Raw genomic sequence first — 16,901 nt, 5'->3', positions numbered from 1 at the left:
GGAACAATATGGCAAAAATCAAGGACTCGGGGTAAAAAAAAAAAAAAAAAAAAAAAATAGGGCGCTGTTGTTAAATGGGGAAAGATACCGACAATGATAATAACAATGTACACACAACCAAAAAAGCTATCGTTACACCTTCTGCGCGATATAAAATGACACACGAATGAAGGTTTTTGATAACAGCCTCCTCCATTGGTATCCCTGCGTGTGTTTGTTGCATATTTATTATAAGCTATATCCATTGCTTCTCCCATGCATATTTCTACCTCGTCCTATTTGGCAACTCACCCACTGTCAGGCTTACCAACCCTAGCGAGACAGCCAGGTTGTTCAGTATGAAACACATCGGACCCCCCTGTAACGATAGTTTTTTTGCTGTGTGTACATTCATATGAGAGTCAGTATCTGTGTACATATGTGAGTAATGTGGTCGCATGAATATGTGAGCCAGTGTGCATGAATTCATGAGCCAGTATGTGTGTGTGTGTGTGTTTGTGTGTGTGTGTTCCCTTATGGCCTTTGCGCAATAAAGTTGGTTCAGTCATCTCTGGGCACTTGTACGTCCCCTTCTAAAGATTACCCTATTAAAGCCACGGCAACTAACCGTAAGATGAAAGGAGTCAGGAGATGGTGAGGTGGAGGATGGTAGAGGAAGAAGAGAAAGGGATAGGGAAGCAGATAGGCAGGTAGGTTAGGTACTGTAGGTATACAAGTAGGTAGGCAGCTAGACTATAGAGGAAGGCAAGTAAACGTGTACTAAGTGGACGAAAGATGACACACACATACAAACAGAGCAAAGCGTTAAAGCTGTCTGCTTGCAACATGAAATTAAAAAAAAAAAAAAAAAAAAAAAAATGAGGCAGTGCAACTGAGGCTTTCCAAACATTCGACTTTTTCGGAAATAATCTTCATTCAGCTTATACTGATGTTTATGTGATTTCCAGCCCTAATAACTACAGGGGACAATAATAGCACCTCACACACACCCCAGAGCCAGCCAGGAGACAGGGCGTGTGTGCTGGGCAATCCCCAGGCCCTGTCCTCCCCCCTTACTATTTTTTAATCAGCCAATACCCCACTGACCGGGCTAATGTATGGCCCGGCCTGCACTATAGGTGCAGGAAATATGTAAACAACAACAAAACAATAGCACCTGTAATCACAGGGTGCCCAGTATACCACAGTGCTTGGTTTATGCTTCAGAATGATGCGTGCAGTAAGATGGCCGGTACATTTTTGGTTGACTGTACATCGGAAGTAAAGACATGGGAAGTACATAGAAACTGGGGTCTTTTGTCCCATAACGAGAGTATCTGTCGGAGAACAACTACTTCAAGTAAATATCTGTCCAACTGTGTGAGAAAAGGACGGAAAAAAGGAAAGCTCTCATCCGCCGACGACACATGGTAAACTGGAAAAAAAAAAAAAAAAAAAAAAAAAAGATAAAGCACCATAATTGTTGGCAAGAGCAATCATGGAATTTTTAACAGAAAAGAAAGATAATATTTTTCGCTCTCCAATCTCCAATCAGCAATTTTAAAAATAATTTATGTACATGTTCACACGCATAAGTCTTCGTGTAGCTGTCAACCTGGCAATAAACAGTCGTTTAATTATTGCCTGTAGTATCGAAATACTTTTGTAGCCTTATGTAAATGTTCTGTATATATAGTTTTTGCCCTAGTTGTTGGCTCCTTATTCTATTGTTCCACTATGCATAAAGTAATTGTTCCTTGTTTTAGCGTTACATCTCTTACCTGTACGATTCATCACATTATTTTTTATCACAGCAACGATCTGCATATTGAACAAGTTTTCATAAATGAAGGTGTCAGAGTTTTTTAATATTTTCAGCACTTGAATGGAATTGCCTCTAAGACGACACTTTTTAAACCAAAAAATTGAGATTCATTAGTCGTTCTTCGCAGCGTAAATTTCACAGTGATGGGATAACTTTACTGGCTTATCTCTACATTCTCTCAAGTTTGTCATCGTCTTTAATGAGCTTCGGGGACCAATACCGCAAACAGCATACTAAGTTTGGTCAAACTAATAATGTATATAGCTTCTTAGGGTGTTTAGAAATCAAAGTTCCTTACAGTGAAGGCGTGCATTTTGTTTGCCGTCTTACTACATTTAATTTTATGTCATTTTGCTCTTCAATATATTAGAGTCGTTTGGGTGGTTACAGTCTGCTTCCCTAATTATCTTGCCCTCAATTATCGTGTCATCTACAAATGACGCTGCCTAAGATACGGAGCTCCTCTTCTAAATCTCTAACATATAGTGAAATGAAATGGACCAGTAACTGCTCTTGTGGGGGATCCACTTGCAAAGTCTAACCAATCTGAGTATTCGCCAATAATCACTACTCATTGTCTGCAGTTCGATAGCCAGTCACCGAACCATGAACAATATTTATACGAGATACCGTGGGCTTCTTGTTAGTCTTAACTGGAGGGCTTTATCAAAGGCTTTCTTTAGGCACAGATAGATGACCTCCGACCTTTTTATCATCAGTTTTGTGTTCTTTTGCATAAATAATGAGGCATGCCATGCTTAGGCTAATAGAAATTTAAAATATTAAGGTCTCTCATCTTTATTCGAATACAAATGTTGTGCTGCTATGAAACTTAAGAAATATTTAGATTTTTATTGTGAGATTGTCACCATAGAATGTTATTTTCAATGAAGAAGCTAATTAACTATGACTCATCTCCCAACTTTTAATGCAAACTTGTTGGAAAAAGGATCAAAACTGAGCTGGGAATGACCTTTTATTTATTTATTTATATTAGAAATACTCAATTATGTTATAAAGCTTGGTCCCACGCTTTCAGCCAGCAAGGCCTCTTAAAATTCCTATTTCTGGGGAAAATAACCATCCTTTGGTATCAATTTACCGATTCCGTGGTATATTTTCATTGACCATGACTTAAAATGGAACCGGTATGTAACTTTAACAATGCATCGTAAAAATTATACCACCCCAGGATTGTTTGTCTTAAAATTCATAAACGTTTTTGTTGCCATCCTCACTTATTGTTCAAAAACTGTAAGATAACCAGTTCTTTTGGTGACTATTTTATTTCACCAAATAGGGGCGCTTTTGACAAAATGTCATGCTAAGTAACTAAAATTTATTTTTTCAGTATCCCAGCCACACTGCATACCAATTTCTTCTATTTGCACTTGTTGTTGGAATATCAGTCACCTTATGGTAGGCTTGTTGATTGTACTATTTGTAGTGCGCCTTTATTGCGATGAAAGTTGTACTCCATGTACAGGGCAAAAATAGCTTCTGTATAGAATCAACAACTAAATAGGCTGAAGGAGGCACGGGGTCGGTTCAGTACTATTACGCAAGTAGTAACGCCATATTATACAAATCCATATAGAGTGAACAGGGAGAGAGAGAGAGAGAGAGAGAGAGAGAGAGAGAGAGAGAGAGAGAGAGAGAGAGACGCCAAAATTCATGAGTGAAAAGAGTGAATAATGAACAAGCACATCAGACTACACTGGCAGGCACAGGTACAAGAGCTATTTCCACACATTGGCGGGATTTGGACACCAGAGGTCAAAAGTTCAACAAGCATATGACCCAAGGGAGACTGCAATTCTTGTTGGTTTGAGTCACATTAGCAGCACTTTGTCAGCAGCAAGTTTTGTGCAATCCACCTTTACGTATAAAATTTAGTGAAAAATATATAAAACATATTGAACTTGGATGGCAAATTGGACAAACTGTTTGATATATCTGCCTGTTCCTGTTCTCTGGATATTGTGCCTTGCAGTGATTCAAGAGTATACTGCAAGAAGGACTGATGTGCACAAGAACACATCATCTGTGTCTGTCCTCCAGCTGCAAAGGTGCCACTCGAAGAAAGAGCGTATCTTCGAGATTAGCGATCAAAAACAGGTCCTAAGGGTGCATTCCAGATGTTTTCAGTGGACACAGCTGCTACCAAAAAAGAGAGGAAGGCCAAACAGAGACAGCAACATGTTTCACCTCAGGAGGATATTGAGCTAGCTGGATCTTCCATACAGCCTACAAAGTTTCCTGGACTTACAAGTAATTCATCTAGTTCTGAGGTTAGTAGTCTTTTATTTACACTTATCAAAATATATAAGTAAATGTGTATTCAACACCTACAAAAAAAAAAAAACAGTACATAAAACGAACACTGGTTATTATTTTCCACATATTTTCAGGAAGGAGAAGATGAATGGCAGCCCAGCAAGAGGCCTTCAGGAGTTTACAACCTTCTGAAGTTTCCCAGATATGGAGCTTGACAGAGGTGAATTTTCATCAAATCTGGGTGCAGCTCTCGGGAATACCTTGCTCCATGACATCAAACACGTACTGAGACCTGAAGTTGACATCAATCACATCGTAACTGATAAGTGTAAATCAGACAGGGCTAAAGCGAAAGTAAGAGTAATTAGTGGTGCTGTGGTGTCAGAGGCAAAGACAGCTCGTTTGTAAGTAGATGAAAACACCTTGACTTATAAAGAAGCAGACACACCTGAAGGGGAAACTGTCCTCCGAAAGTGTGTTGCTGCAGAACATCACCTCACCTTCACCTATGAAGATGGCTACTTGACCCACAGAACAATACCTGCTATTGGTGCTACTGGGGACGTTCTTGCTCGGGAGACATTCAGTGTTCTGTAAGAATATGACAGCCTTGAAAGTATCCGTGCCATTCTTCTTGATAATACTGCAACCAACACTGGCTGGAAGAGTGGTTTAGTGGTAAAACTGAAAGAAATTCTTGAGATAAATCTGCACACTATTGGTTGCACCCTTCATCAGATTGAACTTACTCTAAGAGCTCTTTTCAAAAAATTGGACAGAGTAACACCTGGCCTAAGAAGTTTCAGTGGGCCCCGTGGGCAAAGGTGCAAAGAAGATATTCAGGATGAACCTCGAGTAAAGTTTGAGACTGTAGAAACTCCAGTTATTGAAGGGTACATTTCAGATGAAGTACTAAAAGATCTCAGTCATGATAGGAGGCTTCTATATGAGTATTGCAAAGGCATTGGATTAAGAAGAGTAGATGACAGATGGGTGGCCTGGAAGATTGGTCCATTCAACCATGCAAGATAGTTAACTCATGCCATACGACTTCTTTGTTTCTGCACAGGAGACAACAGACGAAACCTGTATTTGAAAAAGTTGGTCAATTACATCATTCAAGTTTATGCTCCCACGTGGTTTGAGATAAAGACATCCTTTAAGCTGCATGATTCACCTCGCATTCTCTTCTCTGCCACCAACCGACTGAAGCTTATTCAATTTGATGATGTGAAACGCATTATAAAGCAAAACATTCAGGGTAATGTTTTCTGCCTCCTACCAGAAAACTTCCTCTATGCCATGATGAAAGATGATGATGACTGGATCAGGAGTCTCGGGCTTCAGACGATACTCACTCTCAGACACAGGTAACGTTTACGTAATTTTTACCTAGGTAATTTCTCAAAAAATTAAAAATATTATGAATGTTAGTGACTGTGTAAGACTGCATGTTGATCACTAAAACGACAGTATTTGAGTACAATTTTTATTTGCAGGATGGAGAACAACCATGAAGTGGAAAAGAAAATTCCTCTGGTGAATTGGGATGCAGAACACTGGCATGAGCTCACTGACCTCACTGGCCCAGCTGTTATGGAACCACCTACACACAACACCTTTCTGATGAGGAAATCAAGTCGTTCATGGACACTAACACCAAGCCAGATATTCCAGACCTGTCGTCTCATTCTCAGAGTGTTGAAAGGAGTGTAAAATTAGTGACAGAGGCTTCCCATACCGTGTATGGGTTTGAAACCGGTCACAGATCTATCCTTGCGAAAGTACTGAACAGGAAGATGCGTCCCGCGTTTATGTCAAAAGGACAATATTCTTAGTCCTATGATAATTTAAATCCATAGTTTTTGGTGTGAGAAAATGTAATCTTTTCTTTTTGGATGTATAACCTTTTGAAAGTATAAAGTTTTGTAGTTACAGTATCTGAAAAAAAGCAAATAAACTCATTTCTCAACAACTTTTTATTATTTTACACTTAAAACACTACATTAAGCACGCTCTACTCTTGTGAATTGATACATCTATAATTTTTATAAATGTGTAATACATCTACAGAAATTAATAGTTTACCGACAGCATATGAAGAAAATTGGATAAAATGGAAATAATAATGGAAATCCGCAAGCAGGCCCTCATCCAAATACCCTAATCTTTTTTTAATTCATACTTTTTAACCAAATCTAACTACTGGGTACTTACATTGCGATTAAAAAAAAAAGAAAATCAAACAGCCCTAATATATATATATATATATATATATATATATATATATATATATATATATATATATATATATATATATATATATATATATATATATATATATATATATATATATATATATATATATATATATATATATATATATATATATATATATATATATATATATATATATATATATTTATAAGCATGGCCCTTTTTTTACATAGTAATCAGTCTTCATACAAAACCACATGGGTAATATAAGAAGTAGATACAACAATATTTTAAGGTGCTTCGTTTTTCAAATTTCGCTTCCTGTGTGCGAGCTTACACTGAGCCACCCTGCAGCACTGCATTGCAGATTTTATGTGCACAGTTCAAGGCGCATATACTTGTTGCAATGAACCACTAATGTTGGCAGTACATTATGGCATGGCTGACTTTTGTTTAAGTGCAGTGGGGGATCACGATACGATATTTTCTTTGGGGTACAGTGAGGTACTACCATGTAAGTATATTAAGATCATACCGTACTGTGCTCATCTTATTCCCAAAAAGGCGTTCAAATTAGGTATGGTCCAGAAAGTCCACTCGGATAGCAATTTTTTTTTTTTTTTCATGTCACAAGAAACATAAAGGTGAATAGAGTGACCATTTTGGTGATTAGCTTCTGAAGTTATCAAAGCATCAGGTAGTACTGGCCAGGGCAACCTACATACGAAACTGCGAGCAGTGTAATCCGCTAATGGAAGCAGAGAGTCTGGTTTGTGCAATGTGCTTTAACACAAATATCTTCAACAATGGCCGGTCATCAGGGGCTTGTGTAATTTTGTAACAACTATTGGGAAAGCGTCTTCTACACCGGTTGTCAGCACTATGTGCTGGTGATGGTCAAGGTTGTCCTTTTAGTAGAGTACCTGGGGCCCACCAGTGCACCAGCAATCCTCATTTTCAAACGGTTCCAGGCACAATGTCTGTCCCCTGACAAAGAGAGAGAGAGAGAGAGAGAGAGAGAGAGAGAACGTCTTTTTGGAGTTCGTTACATTTAAGCTCGCCGGTGTCAGGAATGAAGTTGTTCTACTCACTGGAAAGCAACTGTAGAGCCACCACACATGATATTATCATAAGCTTCTACGAACACATCTCCTCATGGGATCAGCTTCCAAGCTTTTGGTCTTATGACCAAGCACGAATGATGGCAAAAACTATTTAAAGCCTCAAGTCACAGTTTCATTAACCCTAGGACAGTATCATCATTTTTTTCTTTTTAACGATTCTGGTATCGTCAGGTCAAACAGACCTAGTAGGAAAAAAATCTAAAGAAAATAAATCTAATGACCATTTATTGATAACATAAATATATATTAACTTCATGTTTTATCCAAACAAAAAAAGAAAATGAAAAGGGAACATCTCTCTGTATAGATATTTTTAAAAAGCAAATTTTTGAAAAAAAATATCACTTAGACAATTATCCCCTAAAAACCATTTACCACAAGTGGTTTATATTTACATCATCAATCATTCTTTTCATGTGCAGCTGGGTGATTGATTTCCAGCCTTCCTTTAGTACCATGATCTGTAGGAAAACATGACAAAAAAAAAAAAGAACAAATTTTGGGGATCGAAAAAGAAGTTTTTTCACTTCCACATATTTCTAGTGCAGTAAACCCCATAGAATGACCACTGAATGATACTTATTGGTTCGAATTATCTAAAGGATGAAGGAGTATAATTTGTAAGGCAATATAGAATATATATTATTATACTGTATATAAAGCTAGTTAATAACATACGTCACGACACCTCCCAGTAACAATGGCTTCCTCACAAAGCCTAGTCCTACGCCAACACACACTGATACTTATCATATTTCATATAATTCAGAGTTATTATATCATTTTCCGATTTCATTAGTGGCACATGAAGATTATACTTGTATATCACCCCTCCAAATGGTATCGTTGTGTCTAATAAATCGACACCCCCCCCCCAAAAAAAAAAAAACAAGAAAGAAAATGATGGAACATCACAGAGTTCCACACCCACCCTTGGTAAGGCCTCAGTGCAAACTGAACGTAGTCAGAACGGGATGACAGTACTACTAACACAACCTCATAAAACAAAGAAATATCAGGTATCATAGGGTCTGAGAGATCCAACGATTCTGTTCTAGGGTTAAAAGGCGAAGAGAGCTCAGGGACTCCAAGATTATAAAATTATTTTCATAAATGTTTACCTCAAAACTTGGTTTCCTTCACCTATGGCTCGCAATGGAGCAAAGAATGACCTTCAGTTCCTTCAGCATCTTCACACATGCCTTCAGTGAAATATCAGTGCAGCCACATCAGACAAGATGACGGGATATATTATGGTACCTGTCGAAAGACTTCCTCTTTCTCAATCTCTTTGATTCAGATATGAAATCAGTGATGGAGCCGGCTATGCTGAATAATTCAGAGCAAAAAGAGGAAAAGGATGACCCATGAAAACAGGTGAAAGTTGCCCAGACCACAGTGGAACAGAACTCTCGATGATTTTACTTGAAAGAGCAGAAAAATATTCATAACCCTGGATTTATTGGATGGATTCCTGAGTGAAGACTCTGAGACACGGAATGAAAGGGATGATTTCAAGGCTGCCAGGGCAATCATCTGCTCTCTGGTAATGACCAACAATCATGCTGAGCAAAGCATCATCATGTGAGAAGTGACACAGTTAAGGCACTCAAAATAGGTTATCCAGTAGTGTTGGAAAACTGTGATGAAGCCAAGAAATCATCTGTCTGTTTATGTATTTATTGCCAGACGTCTTAATCCCGTAAGGCGTGGCCACAAACAAATCTCCTCCATGTCGCCCTGTCCCCAGCCATTTCACTGCCCTGCTCCCAGTTCACATCCCCCCTCTCTCATATACCTCTTCACTCCATCCTTCCATCTCATCCTTGGCCTCCCCCTCCTTCTCCCCCCTCCATCTCACTCACATACACTCTCCTCGTCAGTCTGTCTCTCTCCATCCTCTCCACATGGCCAAATCTCCTCAGTGTGTTTCTCCTAATGCTTCCTATCATATCCACATCGCAACGCCACACTACCTAGACTTAAACTCACATTTTTCATTACTTCATTCAACCTCACTGTACATTCAATGACTTCATTTCTCTCGAAGACCATTACTCTACTCTTCCCTACATTCACCTTTCGATTCTGTTTCTTACACACTCTCCCAAACTCATTCACCAAGCATCTGCAACCAACAGGACACGGAGTTTCCACGCACTGCCCAATCTCATTACGGACGCTCCAACATCCACTGTCCTACCTTGTATATCTTTTATAACCACATCCATATACAGAGTGAGCAACCATGGAGACATGACACATCCCTGTTTCAATCCAATATTCAGTTAGAAAAATTCCCTCAGTTCACTATCCACACGCACTGCAGCACTAGCACCCTCATACGTACTCGTCAGAGCATTCAGCAACTTCCCATTTACTTCAGATTCTTAATACTTTCGACAATCCTTGTCTATCCACCCTGTCATTTGCTTTCTCCTAATCCATGAAGGCCTCATACAACTTCTTTCTCTTCTCTAGAAACTTTTCCACTAAAGACCAAAAAGTGAATATCTGATCTACACAACCTCTTCCCTTCCTAAAACCTTCTTGATCTTCTTCAGCTAATTCCTCTGTTATTTCCCTATCTCTATCAATAAGTATCCTACAACATCCTTTTCCTATTTCACTAAGAAGATGAATACCCCTATGATTACCACACACCTCTTTTCCCTCTTTTCCTTTGTACAGGGGAATAATTGTACTTGACTTCCAATCCTCCGGGACTCTACCTTCCTCCCAGGTCATTCTGCACATCTTCCACATCAATTCTACTATTATCTCTCCCGCATGCTTCAGCATTTCACCACACACGCCATCAATTCCTGGGGTTTTCCTATTTTGACTTTCTTCATTGCTTCCACAACATCCATCCTACTGATTTTTTCCTCTCTTCTTACATCCCTCCTTCTCTCAGCCATTCCACAGCCACTTATACTCGCGTTACTGTACTTTCACTCTCTAAGTTCAACGATTTCTTAAAGTGCTCTCTCGATCTGTTCACTTTTTCTTCCATCTCCACTAGTAATCTACTATTTTTATCCCGGACTAATTTCTTTTACACCCTGTCTAATGTTCTTTACCTCTTTCCAGAACATCATCTTACATTCCCTCCACTTTACACTCAAATTCCTTCCAAATTACTCACCCACTCTCTTCTTACTCTCTCTTACTAATCTTTTCACCTCTCTCTTCCTTTCTACATACAACTCTCTCTTCCGTTTCTCAGCTTCCTCCACACCCCTGTTTCTCATCCACTCCTATTATGCTTTCTTTTGGTCCACAGCCTGTCATCACTTTTGCTAAATATTTCACAACACGTGATATTCCTGTAACGAAGATTCCCTTACGTGCTATTTTATAATGTCTGTGTTTATCGCCCGCCTTTAGCAAGGCGGAAGGATAATGTTTTTGCCCCCGTCTGTGTGTGTGTGTGTGTGTGTGTGTGTGTGTGTGTGTGTGTGTGTGTTCGTTTCTATTTTCATCTCATGAATGGCTTGAGTTATCAACATGAAAGTACCAGGGTTTCAAGAGAGTGTCAAAATCTTGGAAGAGTTCGAAAATGGGCACTCAGGGTCAAAGTTAAGGTCGCCAAAATTGCTGCCAAAGGTCAACCAGATTATATCGCCCGCCTTTAGCACCATTATATCTCATGAACGGCTTGAGTTATCGACATGAAAACTTCAGGGTATCAAGATATGGCCAAAATCTTGAACGAGTTCGAAAATGCGCACTGGGGTCAAGGTCACGGTCACCAAAATGGATGGCAAAGGTCAACTAGTTTCTTTAATATGGATTAGCTTTTTGTGAATCGCGGTTACTGATTATCGTAGAGTTTATCGAATTTTCTTCACATTTCGATTGTAAGTAGTTTGGAACTTGGCCAACAGCATATTTCGGCGGGGAATTGGCATTCGGCTCCAGAATGCTTTTCTTTCACTGATGAATATGTATGTGTGGAATAAAATCTGGCATTAAGACAATATGGAACTAATTATCTCATGAGTGCATAAAGGAGACAGTACACAGGGCGCACGTGCATACATGTTCTACGAAAAAAAAAAAAAAAAAGGATGCTTTTGAGTCATCTCTAAATAAAAAATATTTTCTGTTCACATTTGTCCCAGGATGCTTCGTTATAAAACGTGACAATTTGAAGGGGTCAGGTATAGAGATGTCATGATTTTGAATTTTCCCCCTGAATATGGGTCGTCCAAATACACACACACACACACACACACACACACACACACACACACACACACACACACACACACACACACACACACACACACACACACATTTTAGAGAGAAAGAGAGAGAAAGGAGGGGGCTCTATCTATCTATTTATCTATCTATCTGTGCGTAATATAACACAGTACTGTATGTAACAATATAGCTATAGGTAACAATATGTAAAACAGGTAGTTATGTCTGAGTTCTCCAGGAAGAGTTACAAAACACATCCTTTTACCTAGACGAACCAGGAATGTCAAGCCACATAATGTATATCCACAACCTTTGTTGTCCCAGACCATCAAGAATCCTTAACCGTACGATATATCTCAAACTTCTTCGTAGTCCAGACGAACAAGCATTTCATGACGTATTCAAACACGTGGAGTAACCAGCCCTAGCCAGCTAGTCTACGTGATAGGAAATTCGCCAGACATACACATCTTCCCCACGCTGTATATGCTGTCGAAGAGATTTCCTTCAGGTCTGAGGGAGAGAGAAAGGGGAGAGAAGGGCTAGGGAGAAGGTCCGACATCAGGGTCACGCTCTGCAGAACTGTAACTCACCTTTTATAACTGTGTTCAATAAACTTAGTAACCCAAGAGTCCTGTAACACACCACGTTGACATTACGTCTCAATACTTTATTCTGGCTGAGCTTAATGATCTATAATCGATTGCCCTATCTCCCTACAAGTACTTAAGACCACGCTATCGAGATTTTTTTTTTAAATTAGGTAATGAATGAGGGAAGGAAAAACAAAGGAAAAAAAAATAAGTCCATGTGCCTAAAGGCATCCTTCATTCATAAAATATTAATAACAACTGGATTTAAATTGAAGTGGATTAAATTTTTGTGGGAACCACTTCCAGAAAGTGAATTCCAGAGAGTAGTAGTTCTGGAGATAAATGAATTTTGATAAGCAGAGGTTCTGCAATTTGGGGGAGAGTGTGAGTTCATGGGCGCTCCCAGCTGCCCAAGTATTTTGTGAGAAAATGTGAAGGGAAGGCATAATTGAAGCCAGTTCGTCAGGGCACTTATGGTAAAATTATCGATAAAATAATGCTAAAGAAGCAACATCTCTACGTACTGATAATGGAGGAGGGTCCTGCATAATGGCAGGCAGGATTATTGATTAATCTAATGGCTCTATTTTTAATTTTGTCCAACTCCCTCAATGCAACCGCTCCACATCCACTCCACAGTGGTGAACGGTATTCGATCTGAGAACGCACATGACTTTTGTATATTGTGGCCATCTGCTCGACAGTTAAGAACTCACGAACTCTGTACATAAGTCCCAATTTGGGGGAACCATTTTTAGATTGGTGGCAAGCGGTAATTACGAACCAAGGACGATAAACTACGCAATCGAGATTGGTGAACAGCGGTAATAACGAACCACCTACGATAAACTACGCCACTCGAGACGTGGCGAGCGGTGATAACGAACCACAATCAAGCTACGCCTTACGAGTAAACTACGACAAACTACGGCTTACAAGATTACACAACCGCTACAACGGTAAACTACGATATCTACCTCACTACGTTCACTGAGAGTGGTGGCGGGCTGTAAACGAAGCCAATTAATGTCTCAATCACACCAATCTACGACTACAGTCTATTTGGCGACTTCACGAAATCAAACAAAAAACAAGCAAGCAAAGTAGAGCGAGAGCCGGCGTCTCATCAACGCAGCTTAACTTCGTCCCTAATCTCTCCTAAACCACAACTCCACGATTACGAGAAACAATATTAACAATAAACTACGTCGATCAACAACTCTACAAGCCTACAAGTTATTCTCAACGGGTAAGGAAAATTAAACACTACAAGTGAACGAGGAAAGTGTGAAAGGAGGAAGTGCATCTGTGTGTTGACCCAAACTGGTGATGTAACATCAACACATTTTCTCCCTCCTTGAACCTCCACCACCCTCCATCACGACCCCCACCTTCTCCACCACGACCCCCACCATCTTCTTCCCCACCACCACTACCACAGTGAGGCAAGCAGGTCAGCATTGTCATCATTTGGTAAGGTCGTCATAACCCGTTAATCACTCCGAGTGCCTGACAACACCAGCCTGCCATCCTACACCTGCCTGCCTGCCAGCCTGTCTGCCTACACCAACAACGACACTGACTGCTGACGATATCATACCAGGACCTGACCTGCCTCAAGTAAACTCTACCAAGTGACGTGTGTGACATCTGACCTCCACCACCAGGAAGAGGAGAGCGAGTGTCTTGACCCCAGATATAATCAACAAACAATAAACACCACGACTGTATCTCCACTGCTGTTCTAGTGAGTTGTTGATTTATTCTACCCAAGGTTGTATTAGTTAACACTTCACCACTTACATAATTATCCATAAAATACTATCACTTGGTTAACGAAGCAAGCAATTTTATATATATATATATATATATATATATATATATATATATATATATATATATATATATATATATATATATTTAAATTCCGAAACACCATCAGAAACACAAGAACAAGCGGAAAACCAAATTCAGGAAACAAAACACACACTAGATAAAGAACAGCAAACAGATGCAATTTACACCGAAGTAAATGATGATGACATTTGGTCAGATATTTCAGATGTAGATAGTGAACTTTATAAAAATTTACTTCCAGTTTACTATAACTTAGACCATAGAGCATTACGATCAGGGAAAACATATAAATTGCCTGTAAATGACGATTGCAAGGAAAACTCGGTAAAGGTGGCTAATGTAGATGAAGCAAGTACTAGTGCAGTACCGTCTCCAAAAAATCCCAGTAATACTCCATTTCCAGTGTATATTTGTCATGAAGACAATGAACTACCAAAATTTTATGGCAAGGAAAAAGACAAGATCGACATAAACACACTGAACAATGTCATCAGTATTTCATTAGGAGACACATTACAGATGAGAAAGGAAAAATAGCTTTTTTTTTTCTTTTTTTTTTAGCTAGAATAAAACAAGAATGATGTCCAGCGGGCAATCTGCTACGGTCAGACAAGCTGTTGAGAGCTTCAACATTTGAGCAGTTTAAGACAGAATTCCTTAGGAATTTCTCCAGAGGCAAGAATTTTCTTAGTAGTATAATCCCAGAATTACACAAAATTGTAGATCTACTTAGGCAGACACACTCAGGGTCAGATCTAGGGGAGAGTACAACAGATATTTCCACCATTAAGAAGACCCTTTTATCTAGCCTAGAAAACTCAGACTGGGTCACAGAGGATGGTAATGTATTACCAGTGCATGTCGTTGACATCATTGGCTACTCATCAGCCCTATGCCAATTTCCTGACAGGATATTAAGAATTTCAAAAACCATCCCATATAATCCAGGGATGAGTTTACTTAATTTCATTTATGAGGCGGTGTGTGTGTGTGTGTGTGTGTGTGTGTGTGTGTGGATATTCGCCCCGCACGTGTAGGGGCATTACCTTAACGCCTCGGTAGCGCAGTTGGCAGCGCATGAGAATAATCTCAAGGTCGTGAGTTCGACTCTCACCAGACGGCATTACCTTTATGCCAACGGCCATACCACGTTGAATACACCGCTTCCCGTCCGATCAGCGAAGTTAAGCAACGTTGGGTCTGGTTAGTACTTGGATGGGTGACCACCTGGGAACACCAGATGCTGTTGGCATCCCTACGTGTCAAGTGGGGTTGGTGGAGGATTAGTGCCCCTCCCTGTAAAACAATTAACTCTAAGCCATTGTCCACCCCGTCTGGGATACATGGCGTCTGGCAATGAATGAAAAACGTGTAGGGGCACGGGCAAACAGAGAGCCCGTCAGGGAAAGGCAGGATCAAGCTCTCTAATCAGAGCAAAGCGGGAACAGCAGACTGAAGAACGAGAGGAAAGGCGGCAGGGGCAGGGGAAGGTGCAATGGTCGGTGGTGAAACGGCTGCCTGATGATCGACAAGGCACGACGGGGCAGCAGGTGGAAGGAAGCAGAAGAGGCTGCTGGGCAAAAAAAAAACTCAAGTCTGCCCCTCAGAGTCCGAGATGTCTGTGTACTCAGAGTCGCGATCTACGCCCTCGTACAACTCTAGCTCCCCCGAGTCCCTAGGGCGAGGTGGAACGCCTAACTGGGAGTCTTGAAGGACCCCGCCTAGAGCTAGAGTTATGCCGCGTTCGAGCCTGGCGGCGAGGGGCTCACGAGTACACGCAGCATCGTCGGACTCAGCAGAGGATGGCAGAACAGGGGCAGGTGAGGGGCTTGCAGGCGGCGGATCGGTGGCGGAAGTCGTGAGATCCACTCCCTCAGCAGCAGGTGGAGAAACGGGGGGGCGGAAGGGCCCTCGACGTCGCAGTGGTCGGACGAAACGGGAACGGCAGCCCTTTCCCCCTCGGCTGCAGACAGCAAGGGGTGGATCTCAGCAACGGTGGTAACGGTGTCAAGCTCCATGGCCGTGATCGGTGCCTGGTCGGCAGGGGGAGAGACAGACAAGCCAGTCGCCCTGTTGAGGGGTCCATCCAGGCACAGCCGTTTGCGCAGTGTACAGCGGGGCCGACGTGGAGGTGGCAGGGACTTGGGCTGCGCAGGAGACCGCCGGGGACGACGATCTGGACGAGGGGCTGAATGTACGTCGCCGACAAAGCTCTGGGGGATGGCAAGTCTTGGTAGCCCGTTCTCCTCAAAGATCCGAGGGAGGAGAACGTGCAACAGAGCCTTGTCACCCCCACAAAAAGCCTGTGCCTTAGCGTCGCACATCGAGACTAGGAGATTAGTCTCCTCAGAACACCCAGGACCACGAGACTGGCGTCTCTGGGCCGCGGGGCGCCGCCGTGCATGGGCAGAGCCCTGCACAGCAGCACCTCCCGGTCCAGTGACATCCGTAGCCTCGGCACCCTTGGGTGACTGACGGAGCCGAAACTCCACAGCCTCACCCTCGCCAAGAGGGCGCCGAAAGTGTCGGGGGTTAGGTGCAACGATCCCGAGTCTGTGCACGAAAACATCAGCACCGGTGTCCCGGCGCTTGATGACTTCACGTTGAACCACACCACCGCACCTGTGATCTTCGTGACTCCCGGCGGCTTGTAACTACTGCTGGATGCCCCCCTCAACGGGTCGTAGGCGGTGGCAGTGGCAGTAGATCGCTGGTCAGGCATAGCTGGTAAGTCTAGGGGTTCCGCTAGCCAAGTTTCACTAGGACGGCAGTGATCCTCCCACGGCTGTTGGACCGGAACTGACCTATGAGGTGGAATTA

General features: G+C 41.5%; 1 non-coding gene across 1 annotated transcript; it reads left to right on the top strand.

Annotated features, from left to right (window-relative positions):
• Positions 1-15,214: 15,214 nt before the first annotated feature.
• On the top strand, positions 15,215-15,333 carry LOC145405635 (5S ribosomal RNA). The gene has a single exon (XR_013898384.1). It is a non-coding gene; the product is annotated as a 5S ribosomal RNA (ribosomal RNA).
• The last annotated feature ends 1,568 nt before the right edge of the window (positions 15,334-16,901 follow it).

Source organism: Coenobita brevimanus, chromosome 67 (genome assembly GCF_032717465.1).
Source record: "Coenobita brevimanus isolate Jiangsu-jjx chromosome 67, ASM3271746v2, whole genome shotgun sequence".
In the NCBI taxonomy this organism is placed as follows: domain Eukaryota; kingdom Metazoa; phylum Arthropoda; class Malacostraca; order Decapoda; family Coenobitidae; genus Coenobita; species Coenobita brevimanus.
Note: the sequence above shows the minus strand (reverse complement) of the source record. Positions and strands in the feature narration are given on the sequence as shown.